This window comes from Podarcis tiliguerta, assembly GCF_965153285.1.
Source record: "Podarcis tiliguerta genome assembly, chromosome: 11".
Lineage (NCBI taxonomy): Eukaryota > Metazoa > Chordata > Lepidosauria > Squamata > Lacertidae > Podarcis > Podarcis tiliguerta.
The window spans coordinates 30911330-30931387 of NC_139544.1; the positions used below are offsets into that span (position 1 = coordinate 30911330).

Genomic DNA, 20058 nt, shown 5'->3' on the forward strand with positions numbered 1-20058 from the left:
TGCAACTCAACAAGTTTATTTTTAAGTATTTATGATCAAACAGTTAACATTTAAACACAGAGAGAAATGCACCATGATGGCAGTGATATCTTTTTAATCTGCCACAAATTTGTAAATTAGATTTAATTGACTAAATGTAGCAGCACTTCTTTTTAAGGGAGTGAAAGGCAATTGGATCAGAACAGAAAAAATAATCTGTTTCCCCAATAATTCTCTTTGCTGCTTTCTCCTTTCTTGCCCCTTGTGCATGCTATTGTGATTAATAGCTGTATTTTTTTCTGGTGGATTTTCATATCATATTTCAGCTACAGCTTGCAAGCCACTTCCTCTGGATTGGCCTTGGAGTAGGCCCATAAACAACTGCAATAAGTTTTCGGGGAGATGGACTAAGTTTGCTGTTTGTTGGCTGCCTTGGAAGGATGCCTGCTATATATAAATTCTTGCCAGGTTTCACCATGGGACTCACAAATTCACACAGGCCCAATCCTAAAGAACACAAAGCCACCTACTCCTGAGCCAAGTCGCTTAGCCCATCTCTGGCTGGCAGTGCCTGTCCTCCAGCACAGGTTTATTCCTGTTCCACCCCTACATCAGAAACAAGGGAAGACTAAAGGTCTGCACTGGGAACGTGAGTGGGAGGAGACCAGTAGCCCCTCCTATTCACCAGGAGGCTGCTGTAGAGGTGGCATTGGGGGGGGTGTATGTGATAAGGTGGGGGCAGAGCTGGCCTTCAAGAGACGTGCTGCAGCTGTCACTGCCACCAACAAAAACCATGAATTCTGAACCGCTGCTAAATAAATCATGCAACTTCAACAGTAAATTAAATATGATTCTTATTAGCTGTAGTATACTGGAGACATTCAATCTACATTTGTACGAACCCCCCATTTCAGCAGAACTGGTAACAAGTTTACAAAGAAGTTCTGTCCCTTGAAGATCCACTAAGTTTCTTACTGGAACAGAAGGCTTTGGGATGCTTGAAGCCTTGGGTTCAAATGCAGGATACAGTCCCTCAGTAACAAAGTTTGGGAGAAACAAAATTTTAAAATTCCTTCCAGTGGTATCTTAGAGACCAACTAAGTTAGTTATTGGTATGAGCTTTCGTGTGCATGCTGTGGTGGGATTTGGCTGGACTTAACTGTCCAGAGATCCTTTACCTATTATTGCATGTTCATGCCTGCCTATGTGTAGGGATGGAAGGATCTGTCAATTTCAGTTCTCTCTGTTTCTTGTTTCCCCCCAATTCAGTTTCCCACATTTCTACATCAGTTTTTAGTTAAAAAACTATATGCTGTCATTTAAAAACTAAATAGCATATATGTATGCTATTTTCACCAATATATGCACTTTTACCTGTTATATGCATTTTCATAAACACCATTTGGTTGGAGAACTGCATCAAGAAGTGTGAATTTCAAAGGATGACCATGTTTTTGGTTCTTCTATTGTTTCACAAAGTGAGAATTACATAGTTTTGCCTGTAAATACTAACTGAATCTAATTTCTCCCCCATCTGAACCCATGAGCGCAGCACCATAGCTAATCAGAGGAAGCAGTGCATGGATTTATTGTCCCAGTCATGCATACTTTCCCCAGCCCTTTCATTTCACCCAGGCAAACCTCACCATTTGCCTGTGGTTATTATTACCCACTTCTACCCCATGGAATCCAACTGCATGGTTTAGCACATCAGCAGTGTGGAAGCAGCAGTGCAGATGTAGATAAGATGCAAACTCTGGTGGGTTGGGATGCTGAATAACTGCCTGCAGGATGCAGATTGGATTTGCAGAGCCTACAGAAGGACAGATGCAGATTCTGTGAGCTCTATGTGCATATGAACTGATGTCAGGCTGAAGTTCTGATGAGCATGCAAACGTCACATGCAAAGCCAGCAGCTCCATTCATTCTTTGTGCCCTCCAAACCATCTGAATAGAGCTTGAGTTGGAACTGATTCAGCTAGCAACCAACGTGCTGATATACCGGTGAGGTGTGAAATGGCAGGAGGGGGCACAGAATGTTTCAAAAGTCGGCCACTTCCAATATTGTAAAAAGATAAGTAGTTCCTCAGAAGGAAGCTCCTGAACTGTAAGGCAAGGTAATAGCTTTGAATAATAATAATAATATATATATATATATATTAAAAAAACTTTAAACTCTTTGGTGCCCCCTATGACAGCAGGATGAGATCTTGTAACCTGGTCTTGCACAGGGAAGAAGTAGCTTGGCTTGTGTGTGTTCCGGACACCTGCAACAAAATGATAAAATGAAAAGAAAATATATTCCCCTTCCAATTCCTGTACAAAGGATGGAGAAATAAGATATAAATATTGGAAAGGCACAGTACTGGCCAATAAATGCTCGTGATTTAACATATAATCTTTAAGCTTTCTGCTTGGGTGATGCTATTAAGGTCTTCGTAATCAACACATTCCACTTTTGCTGAGGAGGAGAGAGAACCTGAAAACATCAGCAGTTTTTTTTTTAAAAAAAGAAGAAGGTGAAAATGGCAAATAAATTAGTGATTCATTAACTAGATGATACTGACATTTTCCAGGGCCTTGTTCAAGTTCGTGTTGCTCTCCTGCTAAAGAAATCCAGGGCATGGGGGCACTCATATGGAGAACTTCAGATTTGCATGCATTTCTTTCTTCTCTGCTTCTCTCTCTCTCCCCACCCCCACCCCCCTCCTTAACAGGATCAGGAGTAGTTTGTTTCCTTGTTTAAATTCTGGCATTAGATTGGCCACAACCTGCAGCATCACAGCAGGTGACAAGCTCACCCCATCTTAATCCCACTTCATGCTCCTTCTTAATCTATGTCTGGAGACTCTGCGGTGTCAGATTTATCTGCTGAGATTTTCAGTGTGGCCCAGAGCTACTGTAAAACTTCTTTAAAGAAAGGAGAGCGAGAGAGGGGCTCACTCCTTGATTCCCCCCCCCCACTTTTGTTGCAGATCACTTGCTGGTTTTAAAATATGTAAAATCTCCCCTCGCTTCTTGGTAATAAGCCCCCTTTTCTTACAGCGGTGGCTAGCACTGTGGATGCTTTCTGCAAATGAGCAGGCTCTGTAATAACATGGGGGGAGCTGCAGATCTCTGGTTTTTATCATATGATTAGAAACTGCCCTGGTCACAGTAGGCGGGGCCTTTGAGGGGAAGACAATAAGTCCATAAATTCAGAGATGAGCATTGCTGTGGCGTGTGAAGCTGTGCAGGCACAGAATGTGAATAAATTATCTCCAGCTTGGTCAAAACAAGTGCCAGCAGAGTGAGGAGGAGATTAAGGAAGGGTTCCCTGGCAACAGTCATAAGCAAATACAGAATATGGTACATCAAATATTCGTGTTTGGGTGGAAATCCTCTTTCTGGGGCTGGTCTCCTGATGAGCTTTTGAACTCAAATGTAACAGCTAAGTAAGAATGCACAGCACTGTTCTAAGCTTTACCATTTCCTACCCTCCCACCTGAATGATGCCTCATTTTTGTGAAGTGCTTTCAACTTCATGGGATTCATGGAGTGTTGTTTACTAAACATGAAATTACAGCCTGCCTTCTTAGTTCCCATACAAAGAATGAAAGAGCCAGTGGGGTGAAGGTCCCCTCCCCAACTCTGCCCTCCTAATCTGTCACCTGGCTGGACAGCATAGGTAGGCAGTGAAAACAGAACACACAAACGAATGGTGTACCGCACACTCAAAATATGTGTGTCATCATGACCCACAGCCAGTTTTGAAAAAGGCAAATTGCTTTGGTGTGCCTGCATGTGGAATCTAGAGCAGAGAAGTTACCATTTGCCTGCCTTTTTCACTCTGCCTCCGCTCGTCTCCCCAGCTGATTTTCCAAATGGGAGTTTGGCAGCTACAAATCCCCACTTTCTTGAAGTACCTCCTTCCCCCCAATTGAATCAGAACTGAGGTTCTGATACACAGGTTCGGGGAACACATAGAGAATCCCCAAGCAGGTGGAAACTAAGAGGGATATTATAAAATGTCACTTGCAGCAAGCCAACCATTTGACTGTCTCATGTTTAAAATACTGAAAGCAAGGGAGTGTGGCTTGGCTCTTTTTAATATTTTGTAGGATGTAGCAAACAAAACAAGGAACAAAACTTCTTTGTTTGGTGCACCATAGGCAAGTATGCATACATTTGGGGGGGGGGGGAGAAGATGTAATATGGTTGACACCAGCCAGAGATTGATGCTCTCCAAATTTCTACTGCAGCTGTTGGCAAATGTTCTTGTAATTATTGATTATTGGTCTAATAAACAAATCTCCTGGTGGACAGGTAAGATAGAATCTTTCCACCTTATGGCACTGCTGCCAAAGATGAGGATACATGCCTTTTACTTTACAACCTCACAAACAATTTGGAGCAAAGGCTTGACAACCATTTGTCAGGAGTGCTCTGAGGGTGTTTCCTGCTTGGCAGGGGGTTGGACTCGATGGCCCTTGTGGTCTCTTCCAACTCTATGATTCTATGATTCTAAGTGGTCTGGAGTGTATCTCCAATAATTGCTATATAAGTTAAGATACTATTCCTTTACCATGTAGTCCCAAGTTCAGTAGGGTTTGCTCAATCCCCATCAACGATTGTGTTGCATGCAGTTCTACATTTGAGTCAGCAAAGAACTGGCATTCTTGTAACCATCCCATATCTAAGTCCCCTATATTGGTGCAAAGCTGATCCAGGGTGATTAGAGAACCATGAACAAACAGATCTCTCAATCCAAAGTATTCCTTTTGGTCCCATGTAGAGATGGGTCCTTTCAATGACTCTTTCAGCATGCCAGGGTGGTACTGTGTTGGGATCAAAGGGGAGATTGCTGGTGAAAGTCACGCTTGCCAATTCTTCCATATAATTAATGTTGCCTTTTTAAAGGGGTTAGCAATTTGTTTAAGGAATGTGTGTGTCCATATTTTAAAAGGAAGAACCCAAAGGGGTCCTTGACCCAGCATGTGTTATTCTAGCACCAGCCGGTTTTCCTTTGCTCTCAGAATCATAAAGCTCAATGGTCTGCCCTGAAATGCGTCATAACACAATGATATATTCAGGAACCCCCATACCCCTCTATCTGGTGTACTTTAGTACATTTTCATTGCCAAAATCATGGTTTTCTCTTGAAAAACAAAAATATTTATTCTACATTGCCATCTTTTCAAAAATTCTGCATGGATTAAGATGGGGAGGACCTAAAACAGCAATAGAAACCTCAGAACTATCTTCCTTTGCATGGCTGCCATTCTAACATTCATTGAAATATTCAGTTTCAGGCCATGTTATATCTTTCTTCATACTTTTTAATCAAAGGACAGAAATTCAATTTAAATAAATGAGATGGCTTTCTAGGAAATCAGGCCCCATGATATCTAATGCCTTCCTATCATGGTGAGATCCAATTTTTTTTACAGCCCTTCAGTTGGAGTCTGGGACTAGGGTTGTAGAACATTATGCTAGAATTATCAAAGTTGGTCTTCAAACCCACTCCTTGAATGAAGTGTTCTAGCTCTAGTTTAAGACACTGTGTGGCTAACTCTGCCTCCTCCAGGATTATGATCAAAATCATCTGCAGACACATTCAACTGATGTTCTTCACCCTCTCTCCAGTAGCCCATTATATTGATGACTTTTCACAATATTTCAGCAAAAGGCTCCCATGAGTGGGTGAAGAGCAAAGTAGAAAGGGACATCTCTGTTCAGTTTGGATCGGTAGTGCCTCCATAACATTGGTGCAAGTTAGAGCCAAATTTTTATTAGATAGTTGTGGGGCAGCTATTTGTAAATGTTAGCCTAACTGATAGTAGCATAATACTTTTAAGTACTCTCTTTTAGCATAGGCTTCCGGTAATTTGCATGGTCTTTCTCCTTCCCTTTAATGAGGCTGAATACATACTATGCCTTTAAAGCAGTTTCAAAGCATATTTCCTCTCCTCTAGAATTCTGGGCACTGTAATAGGTTATGGGCTGTTGGGAATTCTAACTGTGCGAGGGGTAAACTGCAGTGCCCAGAATTCTTAGAGGGAAAGCATGTCCTCTGAACGTGCTTTAAGGGTATAGTGTGTAACACAGCCTGAGCTACAATGAGAGGCACATTGCAGAATGGGACCAGTGGGCTATTTCGCTCAAGGTCGCCTACACTGACTGGCAGAGTTTTGGACTGGGCCTCTCTCCCAGCCCTACTTGGGGATTTCAGGGATTGAACCTGGGACCGTCTGTATGAAGAGCAAATTCTCTACCACAGAGTAATAGCCCTTAACCACATAATGCAGACCTCCATGCCTGCAGGTCTATGCATGTAGCACCTGGTTAACATTATTATGATATGCTACAATAAAGTCATCCTGTGGCTTCCAGCTGCATGCCAAATTTCTTCTTTTTGTAAACAAAAGTTGAGCCACTGGTGAAGTGGAATTCAGTTTAATGGGTGACATGTTTTTATTACAAGAGATCTACACACAATTCCGACCTTACAATTGTGTCCCATATTAACTACCAACTTGCAATAATAATAATAACTGGGTTGGAAGGCAAACAAACAAAAAACCCTTTAGGAGGAAATATTTTAAAACTTGTCGCCGCAACTTTCTTTCGATATTCTGAAAGTTGACATATTGCATCATTTCTCCCAGTTCTTCCCAGTATTGCCCTGCTGCTTTCAGTTTAATTGAGAAGCCTTAAGAAATCTGATGGTTCTTTATTTATTTATAGCTTGTGCTCACGTTTATGCAAATAGGGAACAAATCCAGTAGCAAGCTTAAAAAAAAAACGCACACACACCACACCACACACCAGAGATCTGACTGACTGGAATGTACAAAAGAGCAATTGCAGGCCTTTAAATGCATTCTTTCAAGGGGGGAAAGAGAGAGAGAGAGAACAACAGTCACAAGACAAAAACTTTGCAACACAATTGCCTTGAAAAGGCAACAGATATTTCTCACGAAATAAATACTGTCCGTTCATGTCAGCTTCCTCCCCCCCCCCCCCCAATCTCCTTTGTGTTCCAAGAAATTGCCGGTAATGAAAACAGAGCAGAGCCAATCAAATTGTTGTGTATACTTCTGCACTGTGGAAGCTGGAAACCCTGCATTTCAAGTACCGGTAAGTCTGATGCATTATTCATCGCCTATGCATGTTTATGTAAATTAACAAAGGCGGAAGTGTATGGTAAGGCGGTATTAGTAGGTGAAATAATGATGGGGGGAAATACCCTGCTTAAACTGTATGTTAACAGAGATGCCATCCTTAACCTACTTCTTTTTTATTTTTTAAAGAAAGAGCGAGAGAGACAGAGAGAGAGTGGAATGAAGAAATTTTAAGATATGGTCCTATATTTAAGAAAGACGTATAGGCACCCAGTGATACAATAAGGTTTTACAGATTGTAAAGAGTGTGTGTGAGTGTGTGAGTGTGTGTGAGTGTGTGTGTGTGTGCGCGCGAGAGGGAGAGAGAGAGAGAGGGATGCACATGCAACAGTGTTATTATTGCTAAACACATGCCAATCTAGGAGATTAGACTGTCTGAATTGAGAGCCTAAGAACTTGATAAAATAAACAACAATAACAACAAAAATGGCTTTGATGCCATTTGATGCCAGAGGTTGGGGGTGTTAAAGAAGAGGTAATTTTCTTTTTTGGCAGAAACACTGCGCAAGGTGTCATTCAATACCCACACAACCCTCTTTTAGCTGGAGTGATTTGGGTAAAGGTAAACCCTTCCGCACAGACACAAAGAAGGGCTGTTTTCTCTCTCTCTCTCTCTGTGCTCCCCCCCCCCCCTTCTCTTTTCAGAGAGTGATAGGAGGAGGAGAAAGGGGAGGAAAAGAAAGACTTGAGAGTGCAACATTCATTTGCATGAGCTCTGTACCTTGGAGTCGACTGGGCGGCCCTGTGAAGCTCACAGACACACACAGCATTATTATTTTGCAAAAGGCTTCCATGTATGCTGCATTGTGATTAGACACAAGGAAACAAGAAGTGTCCTTTAGCTATATCCTCCCCCCACCCCAGCAATTTCTTGTTAAGTCAAGCACTAGAAATCTTGCAATTTCTGGATTCTGCACAGACCCTTAATTAAATACTTCAGTATATTCCTGAATGCAGCTATTTGCAGTTATTTATTTATTTACATGTTTGTATTTTTAAAACATTTATTTTTAACCTGCTCTCCTTCTAAGGTTAGACTTCTTAAAAAAAAATCTGAATAGCATTTAATATATAGCATGAAAGCCAACACTCTGTAGTACTGAATGAAGCCAGTCAAAGTAAAACAAACCAGGATGACCATGCTTCTGAAGATGATCAGGGCTGGATTGGGTGTTCAATGGCATGTCACAGATTTCTCTGTCCTCCACAGGAGCCAAAGTAGTTTCTCTTTAACATATAACATAGTATGACATAGTATAATATGACAAGTTCACAACGCACCTTCGAAACATATGGGAGAAAGCGCCAGACTGTATAAATGTGACTGTGCAGAAAAAAGTTAACAATTTCAGAGGAAAATAGTATTTTGAATTATATACCTATTGCAGGGAAGTGACAACTGGACAACAAAAGTGGATTCTATGCATCCTAACTGTGACCAACAGACTGGTATTGATGATCTGGAAGAGTAAAGATATGATCCCCTTTAATCAATGGATAGACAACATGACAAAATTCGCAACATATGAACGGATTGCTTATAAACACAGACTTTGATTGGATATAAAGACATTGGAATGAGTTTATACAGAATATAGTAGGTTATTAATAATCCTATGTGTATTAGGACAACAATATTACTTATATAATAATGTATAGAAGTATAATGGACTATAATGTATTACATTATAGATCTTTTTTCTCTTGATGTAATTTTTATTGTACTTTTTAGTTTCCCCCTCTTTCTTTCTTTTCTCTTTCTTCACTTTATTTCTTATAACTGAAATTGTATTAATAAATTATGATAATAATAATAATAACAACAACAACAACAACGATGATGATGATGATGATGATATGGGTGTTTATTTTATATCATTTTTCAAAGCACCTTCTATTATTTTTGTAACTCTTTTAAATCTGTTTTCATAATATCTTGCATATAACCTTAGGACATATGTGGAAGGTAAACAATAGTACTGGTGCTAGTGAAAAAATAGTAATAATAAAAGTAATAATAGTAAATAAAGCATTTCCACAACTAAAGTATTTCACATTGCAAAATAAAGACTGATGCTATCTTTTTTTTTTTGCATTATATTCAGTATGAGTTAATGAAAGCTATTATCCAATTCAACAGTCATTCCCTATTTGCTGCTCCAAAAAGTGATAAATAAATGCCCTTTTTCTTGAAAATAATTTATTTTCCATCTTCTTCATTTAGTCAAACATAGCTTATTAGTTTTGCCATGCTGGCTGTATTTCACATAACGGTGGTGATGGGAAGGTGAAGAGAGACAAGTAACATGCAGTCCTCACTTCCTGTTCCCATTTGAAACCTGCCATATTGGTTTGCAGAACCATGACAGATCTAGGATGATTCTCTCTGTTCTGTATCTCTCTAGAACAATGCCCCATTTGACTGGCACTAGTATCACAGTCAAATTGGGAAACACTGAGGGACCTCTTGGTATCCCATAACTTATATACTCATTTGAGAGTGATAGGAATCTTTGCTGATTTGCACCTAATATATTATTAAAAAATATTGTTAAGAAATAGGAAGGATGAATAGACAGACCTTTCCCATTTTTTTATCTGTCTATCTATCTAGCAATCAATCATATGAATCCCAGGTCTTAGGCATAGTCACACGTGTGTCAAAGGGCATAAATCAGGGGTCACCAACCTAAGGCCCAGGTGCCGGATGCGGCCCAATCACCTTCTCAGTCTGGTCCACGGATGGTCTAGGAATCAGCGTGTTTTTACGTGAGTAGAATGTGTCCTTTTATTTAAAATGCATCTCTGGGTTATTTGTGGGGAATAGGAATTCGTTCATCCCCCCCCCCCCAAAAAAAATATAGTCTGGCCCACCCCACCACAAGGTCTGAGGGGCGGTGGACCAGCCCACGGCTGAAAAAGGTTGCTGACCCCCTGGCGTAGATATTTGCTTGATGGTTCAACTGACTAGGTGTGTCAACTCCGGTGATGCTGATTGGCTGTTTGGGGGAAATGATAGACTGGATCCCACCCCCTGGTGAAGAAAGGTTGTTTCATGGAGCAGTACATGCATATGTTGCACAAGATATTCTCTGGCTGGGATTGGTTCATATCTGGAAAGGACCGATAGAGTAAATATATGTAAAGGTAAAGGGACTCCTGACCATTAGGTCCAGTCGTGGCCGACTATGGGGTTGCGGAACTCATCTCGCTTTATTGCAACATATGTTGCTCGGGGGAAGACCCACAGCTCAGTGGTAGAACACACACTTATTGGATACAGTTTCTAGATCCAGTCCGCACCCTCACTAGTTAAAATATCTCACATAGCAGGACTCAGAAGACCTTTGCCTGAGACCCAGAAAAGCCACCGCCAATCTGAGAAGATGAGATACACCCAGATGGACCAAATGCCCTATTATTCCATAAGACAGCTGCAGTTCATGTGTTCAAAACTACCACTGCTTGATAAAAGAAGTCATGTTGCAAATTTTTATCTAGCCATCTTAAATGTCTTGAAGGAGCACACTGTATGAAACAACACTTTTCCCATTTTAATTTGTTGCTAACGTATCTCCACACAAGAACCAGGGGGTGGGGGGAAAGTGCCGTTGTAGAATCTCTCTCTTGCAATTGCAAGGATTTATTTATAGATGTAATTTCTCAAAAGGCTGTTCCATGTGTAAGGATGGAATTGCTGGAAAATGCTGGCAATTATTTTGCAAGCTGTGGTTCTCCCTTGCATGGTACTATGGCGTATTTGCATACAGTGTGATTGAAAACGAAGCTCCGACACACAGGATTTCAGAAATATCAAGCAAAGGAGGAAAAACGCCAAGATACAACAAATAAATACTGCCACATATAGATCAAAGACAGTGTTGCAACTGCTAACTATTTACTGTAGTGCTCTGAAGCTGTATTTTGATTTTTAAAAATGCATTGGAGTTGTGTGTGTGTGTATGTATATATGCATGTAGTTTTGTGTGTACAGTATGTGTGTAGCATATCCATAGCAGAGAAATTATAATTTTGTAAAACCACGCAGTGGGTTAACCCCAAAGATGTCCTTCCACATGTGGAATTCATCTTTCAATCACAGAAGGAGTGTTTTGCACAGGTTGTAACCAATGGTAGTTTAGCACTACCAGAAACACTTCTGCTAGAACAAATGGTGAGACACCCCATTTCCACCCCTTCCCCTTTCCAACTGCAGCTCCTTATGCAGTATCTCCTACTGTTCCAGACAGATCCCCCAACGAGTCCCTCAATTCTGGCAATATTGATTGGCTGCTCTAGGAAAATGGGCTGACTGGACTGGGGGAACCTGGGTTGGACGAGGAAGGAGCTCCCCTTTCTACCATGAATTCAGACACTTTGGAAAGGGGAACCAGAGATGCTGGATTTCCCCCTCTGACCTTCCTATGGGGGAGAAAGCTTCAGTGGGTGCTGGGGATGGCTTTGTTCAGCCAAGCAGGGGACAGAGACAACTGAATCAATGCTGGGACAAGAGGATGCAGCATTGACACCTAGCACACCAGAGCCAGCCCATCCGTAAAGCAAGGTGAGGCAACTGCCTCGGGCGGCAGGATCTAGAGGAGCAGCAAATCTGGACTCCAATGAATGTTTTGCCCACTGCTGCTGCTGCCACAGTGCCAGCGACAGCAATGGTGCGCTTGAAAGTCAAATCTGCTGCCTCCTCAACATCCCCCCAATGCTGCCTCTGCAGTGGCCTCTTGGCAAAACCTGGTGGTGGGGCGTCATTTTGCAGTTCGCCTCAGGTGCCAAAATATATTGGGCCCGACCTGGCCAGATCACAGCACTGATGGAGAATGTGCTAGCAATGCTGATATCCCCATAAGAGAATAGAGTCTTGTGAGTGAGCACACCACACCTCATCTTTAAAAAGTCGGTAGGCGGGGAGGGAAAACTTGTTGGAACACTTTCCTTACTTCCCTCTGGCTTATTATTACTATTACAACATGAAATGAAAATGCAAAATACATAATAAAACAAAAGCAAAACAAACCAATAACCCAAACTTCTCGTTATGATCCTGAAGTCCTGACTGCAGCCAGTTCTTCTTATGTTCTTAATACAGCAATAATTCTTGGAGTGAAAAGAATATGTATATCACACTTTGAGAACCTGCAAGATATGATATAATGGTTCAGCAATCTGGATTAAATTAACTCCAACTATTTCAGTGTGAGAACTGAAATATCTTAGGTAAGCAACAAAATTTAGGAAGAATAAAGTTAGTTGCCCTGCATACATTTTCCCAAATTTATTGATATTAATTGTAGTGTATTGTTTAAGCTGCCTCCATGAGATGCAAAGCCTCATTTAATTCTTGCCCAGAAAGGAAATACCATTGAAAGTAATTCATGCAAAAACTAAAGACAAACATATTAGTCAGCAAAATATTCAGAAACTCATCAGAACCAATTACAGAAATTGTAATGCTTTCTGTCTTGCTAACTAAACAAACTGCATAGGTCAGTGGTTTTTAGATGGCATGCATTTCCGCCCCCAGACAATGATAATTGGTGATATACTTGGCGGCCCCAGATCCCACCGCAGTTGGAAGAAGAACATTAGTACATGTAACTTACTGTTTCCAAAATGTAGATCTTTTCATCAATTCCACCAATGAAGGATAGTCCAGTCTTTCACAAAGGATGTTCCCAGACAACCTGTTTATTGAGCATGTATCCTAATTTGTTTTCAGGGAGGTAAGACAACAATGGCTACTTAATGGACATTCACTGTGATTGATTCTGGGGTGCCTAGATGACACTGCACCCAAGCAAATGCTTCCCCACTTTCCTTATTGCAAAAAGACTGATCTTTGGGGGAGACACATTTGTTGCACAAGAATTCCAAATCAGCTTTGAATGTGCTACCTGAATTTGCCGGCGTATGACTGAATCCCACCTGAAAATAGATTGTCTGGAAACACCCCAAGACACTAAATATTTCTCCTTCCTCCCCTATATTTATATTTACAAAAAAATGTTTTCTTGTAGTCCTGAGATTCAAATTAATTTAGAAGACAACACAGAGAGATGCTTAAAAAACCAAAAGAGTTTCATGCAAATGTTCTCACACAAGCCCGAGGAAAAGGTTTGGTATCATTTCACATCTTTCAGTGCTTGCCTGACAATGCACTTTTTCAGGACCTGCCTCTTTCAAGGGCACTATAAATGGTTTGGTTATAATGTATTTCTGATGGGAAATATGGATGGTCCCTTGAAAGAGGCAGCTGTGAGTCTATTCCTGCAATAGAAAAAGTGCATTGGTCCAAACATTTTTGCCAGTTCTCAACAGGTTGCAGAGCTCTTCTGGAAAAAGGTAAAATTGCTGTGTATTCTGCTTTTCATTGTTTCACTTGATAAATCATTCGATCTAAGAAAACTGATGGCTTGGGTTTAGAAGATCAAAATGTTTCCTTCCCTAACTATATAGGTTGGAATCCTAACCCCTCTTACCTGGGAGTGAGCCCCACTGAATTCAGTGGGACTTGAGTAGACATATCCAACCTAACCTATCTCTTACAGGTGAGGAAAAACAGATACAGTAGTACCTCATATTACGTAACCCTCTGGTTACGTAAACTTCAGGATGCAAATGCAGCAAACCCAGAAGCATTTTTCCAGGTTCCTCTGCACGCATGCACAGAAGCACTCTATCGTGCCGCGCGCACACGCAGAACAGGCACCTCCAGTAGCGAAAACCTCGGGATCCGACCAGAGCTCCGGAACAGATCCTGTCCGCAACCGGAGGTACCACTGTATTCTGATCTATTACACCCTTTCCTCTGTCTTTGAAATAAGTTGGGAGAGAACCTTTATGAATCGCAACTTACTATTTAAGTTCAAAATATGCAGGTATGGATGGCTTGTTAAAGCGATATATCCAAGCAAGATGCCTTCACACCCAGCACTAGTAGCAGACAAATAATTAGATCAGAACATTGTGGGCTACCTTCCCAATCATCAGTCAATCTGAGGGCCTAACTAGATGAGATGGTAGAAATGATCAGATCTTTGGTCTCTTTGCATTTCTTCCAAAACCACCAACAGCAAGACCAAAGTGCACCAGGATTGTAGTGCTGTAGAGGGAGGATTAACCTTTCACATCATACCATTTCGATGATCCAATTGTTCCTTCTCTCAACCTTCTATTTGTCCTTGTATGGAAAACATATGACTGCTCCAAAGCAGCAAATGGCAGCTTGAATGGGATGAATTTACATCAAATATTGGGGGAAAGGATAACTCTCTCCCCTCGTTTAATGATCCCAATACAATTTTGCTTCCCACATGTGGCTGGTTTTTAAAGAAATGTAAAGGGAAGAGGGATCTGATCATGGATCTCCATCTCTTTCTAGTTTGGTTCAGACTTTGACAAATTTTGTATTTTGAAATCCATGTGTAGTTATCAGATAAACACTCATATTGTCAACATATGTGAATCATGACCTAAACGAATTCAATATAACAAGTCAGTTACACATATCTGAGTTGCAATGAGATGAGACTCTGAAGTTTTATAAAACTGTGCTTTCCAAAGTTTGCCTATAAATCCTCAAGCTATTGAACCCATTTTTAAATTCCTTGGGTAGAATCTGAATTGTTCACTTCAGTTTTAAATATTCAAGGTTATATTCAATCCAGCCTAATGCAATTAACAGAAGATGAATCTGAAGAGAGAGGAAAAAGCAAAGTTCAGGTAACAGATGCATAACAGAAACCAGAAGTCATGAGTCTGCTAAATATAGAACAATTATCACAATATAATTTTAGGAAATTACATAAACCAAATAATCATGTGTTAGAATCCCCTGGACGAGTTCAACACCAGCTAAGGGATGGAAGACTGCTTTTGTCAATTCCCCTTCCCTCTGCAGCCCCCAATGTTGGCCCTCCAGAGCAATGTGGGAGGGGCAGGCAGAATTGGCAAAAATCGTCTCCCCACCTCCATCAGTGGGTTTCCTCAAATGGATCAAAAGCCTTCTGGTGGTGGAAAGAATCTTGATCCAGCCGCATGCCTCCAGTCTTACAGTAAAATTTGGTGGTAATTTAAGTGTTAGAAATGAATATGTAAACTGAGAAAGCTGCCAACTAAACGACCTGTCAATCCTTTCATTCCACATACACTCTGTGGATACGTGGCTCGAGCTACGTAATGAGAATTGGGTTGTCTTGATTAGCATGAATGGACCTTTCTGATGGTTTTGACTGAGAAATCTGATGAGCGATGAAAGATACAGCAAAATCACTTTAGTGAACCCCGGTGATCACAAATCTCACTCCATCCTGTTGAACGTGACACCCATCAGAACTGAGAGAAGGTCAGAGATAAAGCTAGAAGTGGTGGCAGCTTAAATTTGGCTGCAGACTGAGGCAGGAGGAGCTAAGAGGTTTCAGTTGAGGTTATCTGGATGGGAAGCAGCCTTTCTATAGTCTGGGATCCTGATGGAGGATCAGTGGTTTTGCTGCCTGTTTTTAGGCATCTCCTTGATTCCAATAGGTTATATTTGCAGATAGGTTACAAAAAATCACCTTAAGTCTCCGGTTTTCTGTGTCTTATCCTATGGAGTCTGAATACATAGCCCTGCACGTGGACCCCTTACCACTCGAAGAAGTGGGGAACACTTAATTCCAGCTTCCTTGGTGCATTTCCTCTTCTTCCTCTAAAGTCTCTTCAACACACACACACACACACACCCTCCCATCTTATATGTGCTTAATACATTACGCAGGTGAGCGGGCAAGGGGAGATCCCTGTTGAGAAAGCAAGTTGAGGACATAACCATGGCAACAACTACAGCACCAGAGAGAACACAGGTACACGTGAATCCCATTGTAATGAAGGCTACAGGGAAAATAAACAAGAACCGCTTTCTGGAGAGCATGGCTCTTCAGAGGCAAGAGAGGGGAAGCCATTCCGGATAAGACAGCCTAGTTCTTCTGCATTGCTTACATGTCAGTTTGTTCACTCCTAATACATACCAGGGGAATACTTACAAGCTAGCCCCAGAATGTTAAAGTGAGAACTTTAATTTGGAAGGGAAAAGATGTGCTGCTGTTTGTTGCGACACCAACACCTTATTTTATTTAGTAGTATTTATATACAGTTATCATTTCCAAGTGATCTCAAAGTGGTTCTTCTGTACAGAGCTAAGAGACAAAAAGGAGCGAGGAGAGAACAAGCACAAATGTACAGAGAGGGAACAGGGAGCCTGGAAGTGCCAAGGGGGCTTTCTTCCTGACCCTCAACATAGACTCCAGTTGCACCCCCTACCTTTTAATTAGCAGAAATGGCCCGAGATATTTTGCTGCCGGAGAAAAAAGACAATATGGTACCTCCCTTCCATTGTTCAGGAAGTGACTGGCCTCAGAGATTACTGAAACGTCATTGCTAGCAACAGGATAATACCATCCCCCAGCACCCATGAGGGTTGCTGGCTAGTTTACGGGGTGTAAGGCAGGCCTTCTGACACACCTACTTCTGCCCTCCAACAGAGGGGAACAGCCAAGGAAGCAGTGCTGTTGTCACCCCTCAGCAAATGGCACCTGAGGTGGTTGCCCCCGTCTGCCCCCTTGTTGTGCTGGCCCTGGTAATTCAAGGTAAGTACACTGTGTTTTGATTCTGGATTATTTTAACCCAACTACATTTGCTCACATGGGTAAAATGTGCAGGATTATTTATGGCCATGTTTCTATAGAACTTGTATTTTAAAAGGCGCAGGCGGCTGAATTTGCTCCTTCAGTTTCCAAGTACTGCTGAGCCTGCTTTCACAGTGCTACACAATACCCTTTTCTTTCTAGATGTGTGGGGGTGGGGTGGGACAGGCACTAAACTAGAAGTCTAGAAGTTTCTGCACACTTTTTAGGAAATAGCTAAGCAAAACCCTCATTGGCTGTCAGTTATTAGAATAACTCAGGTAGCACATTTTAAAGGCATAAGTAATTGGATCATTTTCATTATCTCCCAAGTTTGCTTTCCAGTTCCAGTATTCTATAATTCCAGCCAAATATTCCAGCACATGTAATGCTTAATGGCAAAATAAAACATCTTCATAGACTACGAACTTTTACACATGATTGGTCAGAGCAATTGATTAATAACTTTTACAGCTAGTTATGAAAATGAGATTACAATACTTGTAAAATTAACACTGCATTTCTAATTCTCCTGCCTGTGGACAATTTGCACAACAAGCAATTCAGCCGTTCATAATTAACTAGCACATTTCAGTTTCCAGTTTAATTTTCAGTGGTGCATCTTTCTGATTCATACATTAAAACTGTGCTATTAAACCAAGCACTGAGGTTTTATTTATTTGTATTATTCCCCCTCCCCCCTTTTAATGGACTGGCACACTTTTTAAAAACAATTTTTTGCTTCTGCTACTTCTAAAACTAAGAACAGGATAACCATTGCTTTTTACAGCACTTTCATCCTAATGTGTTGAAATTGTACTTTTAGAGGCACAGATCATATGATATTTTATGATTCAATGTTATGAATCTACAACTTCAGATTCTCTTATAAGGCTGGTTCAGATATTTGGTATATGTAACCTACAGCCATTAGACCAGTTGCTTTTAGCTCTCCCCAGCTGTCATCAACCATTCCATCAGGTTTCAGAGCAGGGCTGTTCCATTTCCTATGGCTGCCTTTGGCACTCTCAGTATTAGCAGCCGCCATTCCATCCAGCTACCTGCACTGTTTTTTTCCAGCTGACAGTTATAACTACTTTTAGCTTTAGGAAGTAGTTTCTGAGCTTGCTTCCTGCCCCCTCCTCTCTCATGGCCTTTTTTCCTTATGTGTTGTGTCTCTTAAGTTGTAAGGCTGGCTTATTACTGATTTTGGTAAGCTGCTATGGAAGCCTTTTTGGCTAGAGATCAGGGTAAAAAAACCCCAAAACAAATCCCCACCCACTTCACGCCTTTGTTCCATTAGTATTCAGCCCACATTTTTATATGTGCCTTCTCAGAAACAAGCCCCACTGAGTTCACTGAAATTGAATTCATTGGTACCAATTGAGGAGTCATTGGTGGTTGCCTATAGCTGAAACTATTCTGTAGCCTATAAATATAATCAGTGCTTTTTTCGGGGGGGGGGGGGACACAGTTGTACGTATACCCCTAAACGTTTTGTGAATCTTTGTACTTTTGTCCATTTACTGTATTTATTTTCCCCAATTTGAACTATAAAATGGTGATTTTCTTGAGTCAAAATAAGAGTACCCCTAAACATTTTTTTTAAAGAAAAAAGCACTGAATATAATAGTTTCTGCATGTGTGCTGAGGGACATTTCAGTATTAACTACGGATTGTAACAGATGAAACCTATATACTCAGTTTGCTCACATCTAAAAGCTGCATCATTTTTTAGCGTTTTCTGTCACATATATATTAGTTTCAGTATTTGACGGAGAGGACCATTCAAAATCTTTTCTTCATCATTTAATTAACACCAAATGGTTTATAATCTGAGATGCAAAGCATATTTTTGCATGGGTGTTTTTATGATCTCTAACCACGGAGCAAGGAAGTGACTTGGGTTGGTGGACACACAAAGCCAATTGTGCCACAGGGATCCTATTTTTTTGGTCCAAAATTTATCCATATCCAATGGTCATTTTTACAAGCAGATTATACACAAAACTGGGCTCCAGAAGGATGATTTTGATCCAATCCCAGAGCTAAAATGGGTACTCCAAAAGCTGGCAGTGGCACTACAACCTCAGAAAGTATTAGTTCTCAAGTAATAAAAATCCATTATAACACCTTGCCTTCTCACCCCTTAAACATCTTTTGTCCCTTGCAGGTACAGAAGGCAAGAAGGAGAAGAGGAGCAAAGGAAGTGGCAGTCTTTCATGCGACCTACTCAAAATCCTTGCCTAGTTTCAAGCAACACTTTTCTTTCTTTTACTGTTTCTGTCGTAGGTAAAAAAACTTGTATTTTTCAAACAGAGAGCGAGAGAGCGTTGTGTGTACTGGTGAAGATGCCAACAACAGATCTCAGGTTTTTGGAACTTATAGTGGGCAGGAAGGTTCTAATTGAGAAGAGGAGACAACAGCACAGCCCAAATGCATCCCAAGAAGCGCAGTCCATTGAGATAGATTTCAGAGGCATGAAACTGAAAGTGCTCATGTGTGGACAAAGGCAGACAAATCTGACATGAGTGCCTGGCGTGCTCTGGTCCATGGGGTCATGAAGAGTCGGACACGACTAAACAACAACAAACCTCATTGAACCTAATGGAGCTTGCTTCGGATTAAACACATAGAGATGAGCTGTGCAGCGCCACGAAGTTAAAACGTGCACGTGTGTGTGTGTGTGAAGAGAGAGAGAGAGAGAAAGATCGAGAGATCAGCGTTAGCATTTATTGGCTTTGGAAAAGAGAGTGAACAGGACTGGCAACTCTTTCTCTGCCTTACTTTGATGTGCGAACAAGGATCGAATTGCTAAGAGAAAAGAGGAGGAGGAAGGTTCTTTTCCTCGCCTTCCAGAGAGAGAGAGATTACAGTCCAATCCTCTGCAGGTTTACTCAAAAGTAACCCCTGCAGAGATCTACGTGGGGCTTACTCTCCCCACTAAGCATCCCCAGAGTCACGCCTCTTTCACACTGTCTAAATTCCCACTGGCTCCCACTATAGCACTCCTTCTTTCCCCCCACTGTCGAAAGACGGGATGCAACGCCGCTTTGCGCCCACACATAATCATGGCCAAATGATGAGCGGCTCTCGAGTGTAACCGGAAGTTCTCCGCGCGCGTTACTCTACATTTCTATCTCTGTGGTATTGTTTGTCGATGACGCAACAGCAAATGCCTACTCGCCATTCTTATTAACTACAATTCCCAGAATGCTCCCCCCATTTGGTAAAGCGCACGCCCC

The 20058-nt window shown here is 41.3% G+C and overlaps 1 long non-coding RNA gene across 1 annotated transcript; it reads right to left on the minus strand.

Annotated features, from left to right (window-relative positions):
- Nucleotides 1–8501: 8501 nt before the first annotated feature.
- Nucleotides 8502–19810, minus strand: LOC310660246. The gene is made up of 3 exons (XR_014503324.1): nucleotides 18960–19810; nucleotides 12172–12290; nucleotides 8502–8602 (listed from the first exon to the last, which is right to left on the minus strand). It is a non-coding gene; the product is annotated as an uncharacterized lncRNA (long non-coding RNA).
- Nucleotides 19811–20058: the final 248 nt, after the last annotated feature.